Consider the following 10750-nt stretch of genomic DNA (forward strand, 5'->3'; position numbering starts at 1 on the left):
TAATAGGACACCCATAGCACAAGAGTTAATAACAAGAATCAACAAATGGGACTTTCTTAAGCTTAAAAGTTTTTTCTCAGCAAGAGAAACAATAAGAGAGGTAAATAGGGAGCCTACATCCTGGGAACAAATTTTTACTCCTCACACTTCAGATAGAGCCCTAATATCCAGAGTATACAAAGAACTCAAAAAATTAGACAATAAGAAAACAAACAACCCAATCAACAAATGGGCCAAGGACATGAACAAACACTTCACAGAGGAGAACATACAAACAATCAACAAGTACATGAAAAAATGCTCAACATCTCTAGCAGTCAAGGAAATGCAAATCAAAACCACCCTAAGATACCACCTCACCCCAGTAAGATTGGCAGCCATTATGAAGTCAAACAACAACAAGTGCTGGCGAGGATGTGGGGAAAAGGGTACTCTTGTACACTGCTGGTGGGACTGCAAACGGGTGCAGCCAATTTGGAAAGCAGTATGGAGATTCCTGGGAAAGCTTGGAATGGAACCACCATTTGACCCAGCTATTGCCCTACTCGGACTATTTCCTGAAGACCTTAAAAGAGCACACTACAGGGATACTGCCACATCGATGTTCATAGCAGCACAATTCACAATTGCTAGACTGTGGAATCAACCCAGATGCCCTTCAATAGATGAATGGATAAAAAAAATGTGGCATTTATATACCATGGAGTATTACGCAGCACTAAAAAATGACAAAATCACAGAATTTGCAGGGAAATGGATGGCACTAGAGCAGATTATGCTTAGTGAAGCTAGCCAATCCCTAAAAAACAAATACCAAATGTCTTCTTTGATATAATGAGAGCAACTAAGAGCAGAACAGTGAGGCTGAGCAGGAAGAAAAGATTAGCATTAAACAGAGACATGAGGCGGGAGGGAAAGGGAGAAAAAAAAAAGGGGAAATCGCATGGAAATGGAGGGAGACCCTCATTGTTATACAAAATTATATATAAGAGTTTACGAGGGGAATGGGATAACAAACATGGAGGGAAATGAATTTCAATAGATGGGGTAGATAGAGAAGATGGGTGGGAAGGTTAGGGGGGATATTAGAGGATAGTAAAGGTAGCAGAATACAACAGTCACTAATATGGTAGTATGTAAAAATGTGATGTGTAGCCGATGTGATTCTGCAATCTGTATTTGGGGTAAAAATGGGAGTTCATAACCCAATTGATTCTAATCTATGAAATATGACTTGTCATGAGCTTTGTAATGTTGTGAACATCCAATAAAAAAAAAAAAAAGAAGTCAAGTTATCTCAAAATGGCAAGATTACGTATATTTTTGCAGTGGAGTGGAAATGATGAAACATGGATAAGTTGAGCTCACTTTCTGTATACAAATTGAAGTGTTTTTATAGAGAGATGAGTATAATAGGATCTCAAATACCAAAGTACATGGTATTTAATAAAGATGAGTTATTTAATAAAGCTTTTATTTGTGTTAAAAAAAAAAAAAACTAAGTTGAGGGTGCAAAAATCACATCCTGTAATGTGGAAGAATAGCAATACAGGACAAGAAATGATTAAACATTTTTAATTATTCCAACTCACTGGTGACAGAGTACTACTTGTCAGCCTGGTCCCAGGCAGCTGCAAAGCATCCTACTGTGGGTCAGGGACACGAATCCTTGGATAAAGAAAAAGAAAATCTAGGAAAGGTGCCTAGTATATAGAAAAATGGGCCTCTACCCTGCCTTCCAGCCACTATTTACCTATGGGAATAAAATTAGAATCTGAGAATAGGGCTCTCAGTTCACCAGAATGGGGTTCACTTTGCCACTTCTGTTGATGAATCATTGTATGTGTAGCCTCACTAATATATATATATATATATATATATATATATATATATATATATATATATATTCTTGTCTCATAGATTCAAAGAACAAAATCCACGGATGGTGGCAGAGGACAAAAGAAACATGAAATAAATAAAATGTGTTTTAAATGAGAAGAGAAAAGATAGGCCTCCAATGATGCTGGGGAAAACTGGCAGAAAATTTTTCCACTTAAGTGCACTAGTCTGGGGGCTTATGGCTTCTGGATAAAGGCATGAGTCAGAGTCCATGATGAACAGACATTAAAAAGCTTTGGGGCTAACTGTTGGAATCTATGCCATACTGGTGCTGGGAGCCAATCTATGCTATCGCCTGGCCTATGACTTTCTAATTAGCTTATGCACTTTTAGTTCTTAAGTCTGATTTTTTTCTGTAACCTTCATTTGGGTTCATCCCCATTTTCATTTCTTGTGCTCTGGGACAAAGGAGTCAACTAAAATGCTTAACCTCACAGGGTTTTCTTTATATTTAAAAATAAGTGAATAAATCTTAATTGGGGTCCATTATACTCACTGTCTGAAGATTATCTGATGGGGATTAGAAGGGAAAACTTTTAGTCACAAAGAAATTGGCAATAGGTTTTAGTACTACTAAGTTATAACCTGGGGACAAAATAGTCTCCCCATTTTAAGATCTTACAGGATGCCCCATGTGGGCAGGGACACTTCTGGGTACAGCCCTGACTGTTTCCCACAGAGCTAAAATATAAGGGCCTGCCATAGTCTCCGTGGTTGCAGGGACATGTGCCTTGGCCTTGTTGATTGCTGCTGAGGAGGTCCCTAACAGTCTTTATATGGTTAATGAGACCTTCATTGGACAGAATGCCCTGGATATATTAGGGGGCAAGGGTAAAGAATGTATCAGTCAGTTAGTCTCTGGGTACAATTGACAGTGAGGAATTCAAAGTGGATGGCATTGTGATGATAAAAAGGTGACTGGCCAAATAACAGTATATTGCTCCAATCCCTTAAATGGAGATTGGGGAAAAAAAAAATTAAGGCACACTTTTTCTGATTTTTTTTTTTTTTTGTAATATGTCAGTCTGATCTCTCTCCTGAGATAAAATTTGTTATGTAAATTAAATGCAGAGATAACATTCTCACTCCAATAGCAACAAATTCAGTTGCAAGTTCCTTCCAGGAAAAAGGAAATAGACTGCTCTGCTGGAGGTCTACTAAAAGTGATTAAAGGCATTTGGGCCAAAGAAGACCCCAAGAAAGTTTATCAATATTATCTTAAACACATTTTTGTTTAAGGAGGAAATAACTTGCTGCTGGGGTGGGGGTAGGGTATTAACCCCTTAAGAGAGAAGCATTAATAGGGATCCATTCTTTTCTAGACAAATATTTAAAATATGAATAGAGTAAATTTTGCCAGGTATTTTACAATATGCCGGTTCTGCCTGTTAAAAAGCCTCACATTGATGAGCACCAATTTTTGCAAGATTGGAAAGCTATAAAATATTTATTAAAGTGTGATGTTCATTGCTTTTAGGATTTTTCTTGGTCATAAAAACAATGACTTAAAATGTTGACCAGGTTTGATTTTCATGAATAAATCAAATATATATGAATAGAAATATATGTACACCTGAAACTAAATATGTTTGTCTGAGCCCTGTCAAAATGTTCTGAAAAGTTTATACAATAAAAATTCACATAGGGTTAACCAATAAATGTTCTCTTTTATAAATTGCATCTAGCATAAAAGGGCTACATTGCTGAAGGGTACAGAAAAACAACCCCCAGAGAGAAAAGAACAATGGGTTCCAGGGAGAGAAAGAAAACAGTGGGTTCTGGACTTTCACCATTTCCCAGCAACAATGGGCTATGAATTTTCACAATTTCCTGTATGTACAACTGTTCCCCTGACTGCTCAACCAACACATTCTGCTATGATTCAGTCTCACTGAACCTTATAAAACTCAGACCCCTATTGTAACCAGTTGCCATTTTCCTCTTCACAATGTGACCCTCCACTGCTTAATAAAGCATTGCTGACCCATTGAGGTCTGTCTCCTTTTTTTTTTTTTTTTTTTTTAAACTTTCTCTTTTGTTTGCTTTCATTTGGTGCCAAAAACTGGGATGGAGGTTTGGAGCTTTTTACCCGTCCCCATCCTAAGGAACCTTTACTGTCTTTTCTCTCTTCTCATCTCCCTTCTATTTCTTTTCTTCTTTCCTCCTGATAAGGAGCAGCCCTTTCTCACCCTTAGAGTCCACTTTGTCTAAACCACAGTCAGTATGCAACCTGAAACAGAGACCATTCTTGGGCTAGGATTTTGCTGCCTCATTGTTAAGGGGATGGAGGTTTTTTAATGGTGTTGGAGGCATTCTCCATCTAATTCTCTCCTCTCCAGTTCCTCCCTGCACTTAGACCTCTGGATCAGAGCATGTTTTTTTGCTATTTTGCTTCTGCATGCAACACCCACCTCATCATTCTTCAGAAAGGTAAGATCCCTTTTGGTCACCAGAAGAGGTGCCCTGCTTGAGACCTTCTGCCTTTAGTCTCATCTAGACTCAGGTAGTTCCCTACCATTGAGATTGTAGAAGAGGACACACTCTCATTTTCTGGTGAAACTCTATCCAGTGATGGAAGACATCAAAGGATACTTTTATTTTAATCACCGCCCTGGTCAAACCTCTCCAAACACAGTTGGGACTCCCCCTTAGGTTGTCTCATACATAAATAATTTTAAGAACCAACCTTAAAAGTAAATGCCTCATTAGGCTTAGTACTCAGATCTGGCTGGCTGCAATATAAATTAGACAACCTAAGTCTAAGTCAATAAGTAAACAGCCTGAATTCAGAATTCCAGACTTTGACTTCCAAATTCCCCAGCATTTAGACAATTTCCTCCAATGAAATGGTAAATGGCCTGAGATTCCTTTACCACCAAGCCTTCTTTTACCTTGGCTCAAGGGCCTCATTATACCAACCTTGCTCTGCTCTATGATTCTCATTGACTCTCCACTCCATAAACTTCTAGATCAGGTCCTGACCCCCAACTGTCTTTTTAGTTTACTGCCCCTAAAATAGCAGATGAATCCTCATAAAAATTAAGTGAATCTGAAGGCTATAAAGAAAAATTTCATAGACGGGAATGTCTGATAACTATCAAAAGAGACTGTCAGAGTCACAAACATTTTTTTTTTTCTGAGTAAATTTAAGACCTACAAATCTTAACTTCTTACATAGGCAGGCTTGATCTGTGTTTATGTGTTTGCTACTGTGATTATCTAGCCCCAATGTTTATCCCTAATATTGATATAAAAAGTGTTGCACATAAAGTCCTAACGAACTTTACTAAGAAAGCCCTAATTGATATAGATAAAGGTATATCTACTAAACACAGAGATAATGCCAAAAAAAATGTATTTTACAAAAATCAAAGGACATGAGACATCTTACAGCTCTTGAGGACATCTGCGACAATATAAAAGATATAAAAGATAAATTTTGTTTATCAAATAGGCCATCTGTGCTGACCCCCTCATGCTTTGTTTCCAGGAAGAAATTTACCTGCACTCCTGCCTGGCCTCTGTGGCCATGTTACATTCCTTGGTAAACTACCTATATACTGCAGGAGAAATGCAGGCCCAAAATAATGTTGTTAAGAGGTGGGTTGGATCTCCCTTCACCCACATGTTGGGAATATCAGTCCCAACGTGCTTCAGTTTCTGAAATTTGGTGCATGGAACAGAGGAAGACTTGAGATTATTGAAGGAAGCTGCCAGGGCCAATCCTTAGAGCTGGATAAAGGTCGGTCTTCTGTCTGGAGTTTGACCTCTACAGCCCTCAGGGGTACCATATTTACCACTGTCTCTGCTTATGTTTGACTTGTCCCAGTAGTGGGGGGCACCCTCACCCAATAAGCTTGAGATAAAATCTTGGTCTGATTTCAGGTCTTTGGGAAAGAGTGATAGCTTAAATCTAATAGAGGCTTTAATAAACATCTGTAGCATCGGCTCCTACCTGTAAAGATCTACCTACAATCAGCTACAAAATATCTATTTCCTGTCTGTTTTACATATGTGTGCACACTGTGTATTTTATTGTTGTGTCTACATATGTGCTTGTGTCCATATATCATGTACATGATATCAAATTTGGCATATAGATTATGTGTGCTCATAAATTAAAATTTAAAAGCAAATGGCTTTTAGTTCATTTGACTTAAAAAGTTCAACCTAGGCTCAGGAGGCTGAGACAGGAAGATCACAAGTTCAAAGCCAGCCTCAGCAAAAAGTGAGGTGCTAAGCAACTCACTAAGACCCTGTCTCTAAATAAAATACAAAATGGGGCTGGGGATATGGCTCAGTGGTCCAGTGCCTCAAGTTCAATCCCTGGTACTCCAAAACAAACAAAACAAAAAAATTGAATCTAAATTAGGTAAACAGATAAGAACAATGATATGTTTAAAATTACTAACTCATAAGTTTTTCTAGGTGGTAAGGCAATTAACAGAGTGTTGGTTTCTATAAAATATCTAGACTATAATGTGCATTGTTTTTAGAATTTTTCTTTAACAGTGAAGAAATAGCTAGTAGTGTTAACTACACTTGTCTTATATCAATTTTTAACCGTTAAAAAATGAGTAAATTATATTTAACATCAACATCAATGGGATTAATCATAAATAGAGGAGATATATAATTAATTTACAAAGTTAAAGGGCTAAAAAACTCAACTGCTAAAAATAAAATCAAGCACTCTTGTCTTCTTAAATTCCATGAAGTTATATATTTAAATATTAAGTGTGTTTTTATAAATTGGTAAAAAAAAATTAAGATTGTTCTGTTTCTGGGTCTTCACTAAAGCAAGGTCACTAAGAGTTAAAGTTCTAAGAGGTGTGATTCTATATGCAAAAAGTCCAAAAACATTCAGCTGTGTTTAAACTAAACTACTGGAAATAGCATAAAATATTTCATCTTATTTGAAAGAGTAATTGGAAAAAATTAGAAATTTAGGGAAAAGGAAGGTTTTTTTTTTCCTAAGGCCAAATATTAATGTACTGATATAAACCAAAGTTTAATCCTCAATAGGTTAAAATAAAAAGGATTTTTTTAAATATTAAGCTCTTCTTATCTACAAAGGTAATTTCTTGTGTCTGTTAAGTATTGGTATTTAGAGAAACTAATCTTAAAGAAATTAGGGTTCATACAACTCTGGTTAAACAGCAACTGTTATTTTAGAGTATTACACTATACTATACATTCTGAGTTTTCCTAAAAGTATTCATATCTTCTAAGTATACAAGTCTTTAAAGTATAAGGTTTAGAAGAATATATTACTAAGCTGGTGCTCTTCAAACTAAAGTTTAAAGTAAAGGTTTGGGATTATAAAAATTGTTTCTTAGTTCATAGCTATTATAAAAACTAAATATGTCTTTACTCTTGTTAATTTTATTTTGCACTTTCCTAGTAAACTTGAACAATAATCTGTTAGAGCCTTACAAAAGTGCAATGTCTAATATAACTACCTGAGTTAATTTGAGATAGTAAGTCATTATCTGTAGGAAAGACAAAATTTAAGGCTAATTTCTAGCATTAATAATGACACCAATAAGGGGTAAATAACTGCAAAGTTGTAGACATTAAAGGTAAATCCAGTACTCTTACTTTAAGACTGGTAAAACTGGTTTGCTGGATGTTTAAAACCAAACTTGGAGTAAAGTTAAGGGCTAACAAATAAAATAGCCAATATTTGTCTTTTGCCCTCTGAGGTCAGCTTGAACCCATGCAATAAGAGGACTTCTCTAAGGGCTTTATGACTCTGGGCTACATGACATCCTGATCAAGGAGATTAATGAGACCCTGGAGAACAGAAAGCCAACTAGTGACATGCTACAAAGAGGAGGGTCATTGGAGAAGATGATATCTCTGAGGCTTCCAAGGGAAGCCACATGGTCAAGGAGACTCTGACTCATCCTGACAGATGACACTAAAGGAGCTAAGAAGCTGCTCACAAGTTCCCAAGAGTGACCACCTGAAGGAACTCAGCTGACTCAATCAATAGGAACAAGGTCAATTTGACCAGCTTGGTCTTAAATACCTAGAAAAACAAGTTATAGCCAAAGTACAGCCATACCTGGGCATTTAAAAGAAAAGACAACAGTTCTTTTAATTAAACTTAAGATGTACACTTTTATCAGCACCACAGGTCTGGTACCACCAAAGTCTGAGGCATTTTTGCTTTGTGAGGCTCATATTTACCCCTGCCTATCAAAATTGTTCTGGCCTATGTATCTTAGTCCTCCTTATTCCTCAATTTCATGTTTTACCTAACAACAAAAGTATGCCTAGCCTGATAATGGCACACACCAGCCACAAGGAAGCCCTTCCTGTGATGGACTGGTAACTTGACTTCACCCAGATGCTGCCTATAAGAAAAAATAAATATCTCCTGGTCCTGATAGACAATTTTACTGGGTGGATCAAACCCTTTCCAACCACCAATAAAAGGACTAGTACAGTTGCAACCCTACTTTCTAAGAAATAATCCCACATTTTGGTCTACCTGCCTCCCTCCAGTCGAACAACAGCCCTGAATTCATCTCCTCTATTACCCAAGAATTAGTCAAATTTTGACATATAAAATGGAATTTCCACATTCCCTATCATTGCAGTCCTCAGGAAAATTCAAGAGGAAAAATAGGACCTTAAGGGCAACCTTAATAAAACTATCTATAGAAACCAACTGAAGTTGGATTAAGCTCCTCCCTTTGGCCCTTTTCCAAATCTGAGCTCTCCCCAAGAAGCCTCTTAAGATTATCCCATTTGAACTCTTCTATGGATGTCCCCTTGTACCACCATCTAATCTCAGTCACCAATTATTCCTCCTGATGTCCTGAATCCCCTCCTAGCCCACCTCAGGGCTGCACTCTGGAAATATAACCATTCCCACCCATCTCCCCAGCTTCAATCCTTAGGAGGACCCCTCTTATTTCCATAGGGGACCTCGTTTACTACACCCCAAAAAACTATAGCCCCCTCACACACACAAAAAAAGGAAGGGCCCCTTCAGGGTTATTCTGACTACCCCAACTACAGTCAAACTAGAAGACCACTCCTCTTGGGTCCATTTGAGCAACCTAAAAGTTGATCCTGATAATACCTCTTATCAATCTGTTCCCATAGGCCCTATCTGACTGTGCATTACCTTCCAAATATTTTTGAGGAAAACTAACTGATCCTCATGCCTAAAACCCGTAATGTCACTTTGTCAGATGTCCTTTCACACTTTCTTAACAACTCTAAGAGATTAATTATATTTATCACATCTACTTCCCCTTCATATTTCTCCTCCTCAAACACTAGACCTTATCTGGGAACTCTGGCTTGAAGGGACATTCATTGACCTGAACCCTCACCCTGAATCCCAGATTGGAATTCAGCATGCAGCCAATTCCTGCTGAAATGCAGTGGTGGTAAGTTCCTCAATTAACCCTGAAAATGAAGTCCAGACTGTCTACCAGAAGATTTTCAAAGCTGGATAACAATGGGGCAGAACTTGGCACATCCTTATTTTGTTTCTCTTATAAAGTTCCTACTCAGACAATGCTGCATAAATGCCCCCCTCTGCTCTTCAATAGCTCCTTCAGTAGATTTTACAAACTTTCCCATGGTTCCCTGGTGAAGAAATTTTATATGTAGAAACATGGAATCACATAAGGGACACTTTAAAAAGAGACCATTAACAAGGTATGACAATTCCTGTTACTATTTTCTGTACTTGGACTTTGGTAAAGATGGCTTTAGACCCTTTTCAGAAAACTTTTAAAAATATGTAAAATTAAAAATCCTATGCTTTATTCATCAACACCCTCTACTAAACTTCCCCTTATATCCCCTTTAATATTTATCTTTCTCATAATAAAATTTCTTCCTTCTAAGTTGACCTGTTTAGGTCAAACCACCTTCCAGGAACATGTCAAATCCATTCTCCTTCATTCACAATCTGATTCTCTGAAACCACAAAAAGAGGACTTCCCCCATGAGGACCTTGAGGCTGTTTCAATATACACCCCTTTTCAGCCTCAACTGTCAGGATCTCTGTATTCTTTCCCAGAACTCTGAAAGGGGGAGTTCCCCCTATTTTGTCCCTTTTCATTAGGAAGCAGCAAGTCAAGATATCAATGCCCCTATTCACTATCTCCTTTCAGAGTCTGGAATAAATGATATGGAAAAACAACCCCAGGAAGAAAAGAAGAATGGGTTTCAAAGAGAGAAGGAAAACAGTGGGCTGTGAATTTTCAACATTTCCCAGCAACAACGTGCTATGATTTTTCACAATTTTCTGTATCTACAACTCTCACCCTGACTCCCCACCAACACATTCTGCTATGATTCAGTCTCACTAAACTTTACAAAATTCAGACCCCTATTGTAATCAATTGCCATTTTCCTCTTGAAAATGTGCCCCTGCACTGATTAATAAAACATTGCTTAACCATTGAGGTCTGTCTCCATTTTTTTTTTTTTTTACTTTCTCTTTCATTTGGTTTCAACTGCCATTAAAAAAAAAAAAAAAGAACTGACGTATCTGTCTGCTTTGACTAAGGATTTCTGATCACTAACACTGTTTCCTAAATGTATAAGAGATTTAAGGCTATTCTTTATTTTTGCTAGAACTATTCAACTTTTCAAACCTAAAATTATCTGTGGATTGTGAATTTTACTATGAAAGTTAAATCTAGATAATGTAAGACATTTGTGTAATTATAACGCTTTTAGTAGCTTATTTTTATGTTCGTCTAGTGTAAAATTTTTAAAATGTAAAACTTAGAGAAGCACATTACCAAGATGGTATTCTCCAATCTAAAGTTATCTATAATGGCAATCTCTTTAGCCTTATATAAAAATAGAAAAT

Source organism: Spermophilus citellus (assembly GCF_964194105.1).
Source record: "Spermophilus citellus genome assembly, chromosome: 1".
Taxonomy (NCBI): Eukaryota; Metazoa; Chordata; class Mammalia; order Rodentia; family Sciuridae; genus Spermophilus; species Spermophilus citellus.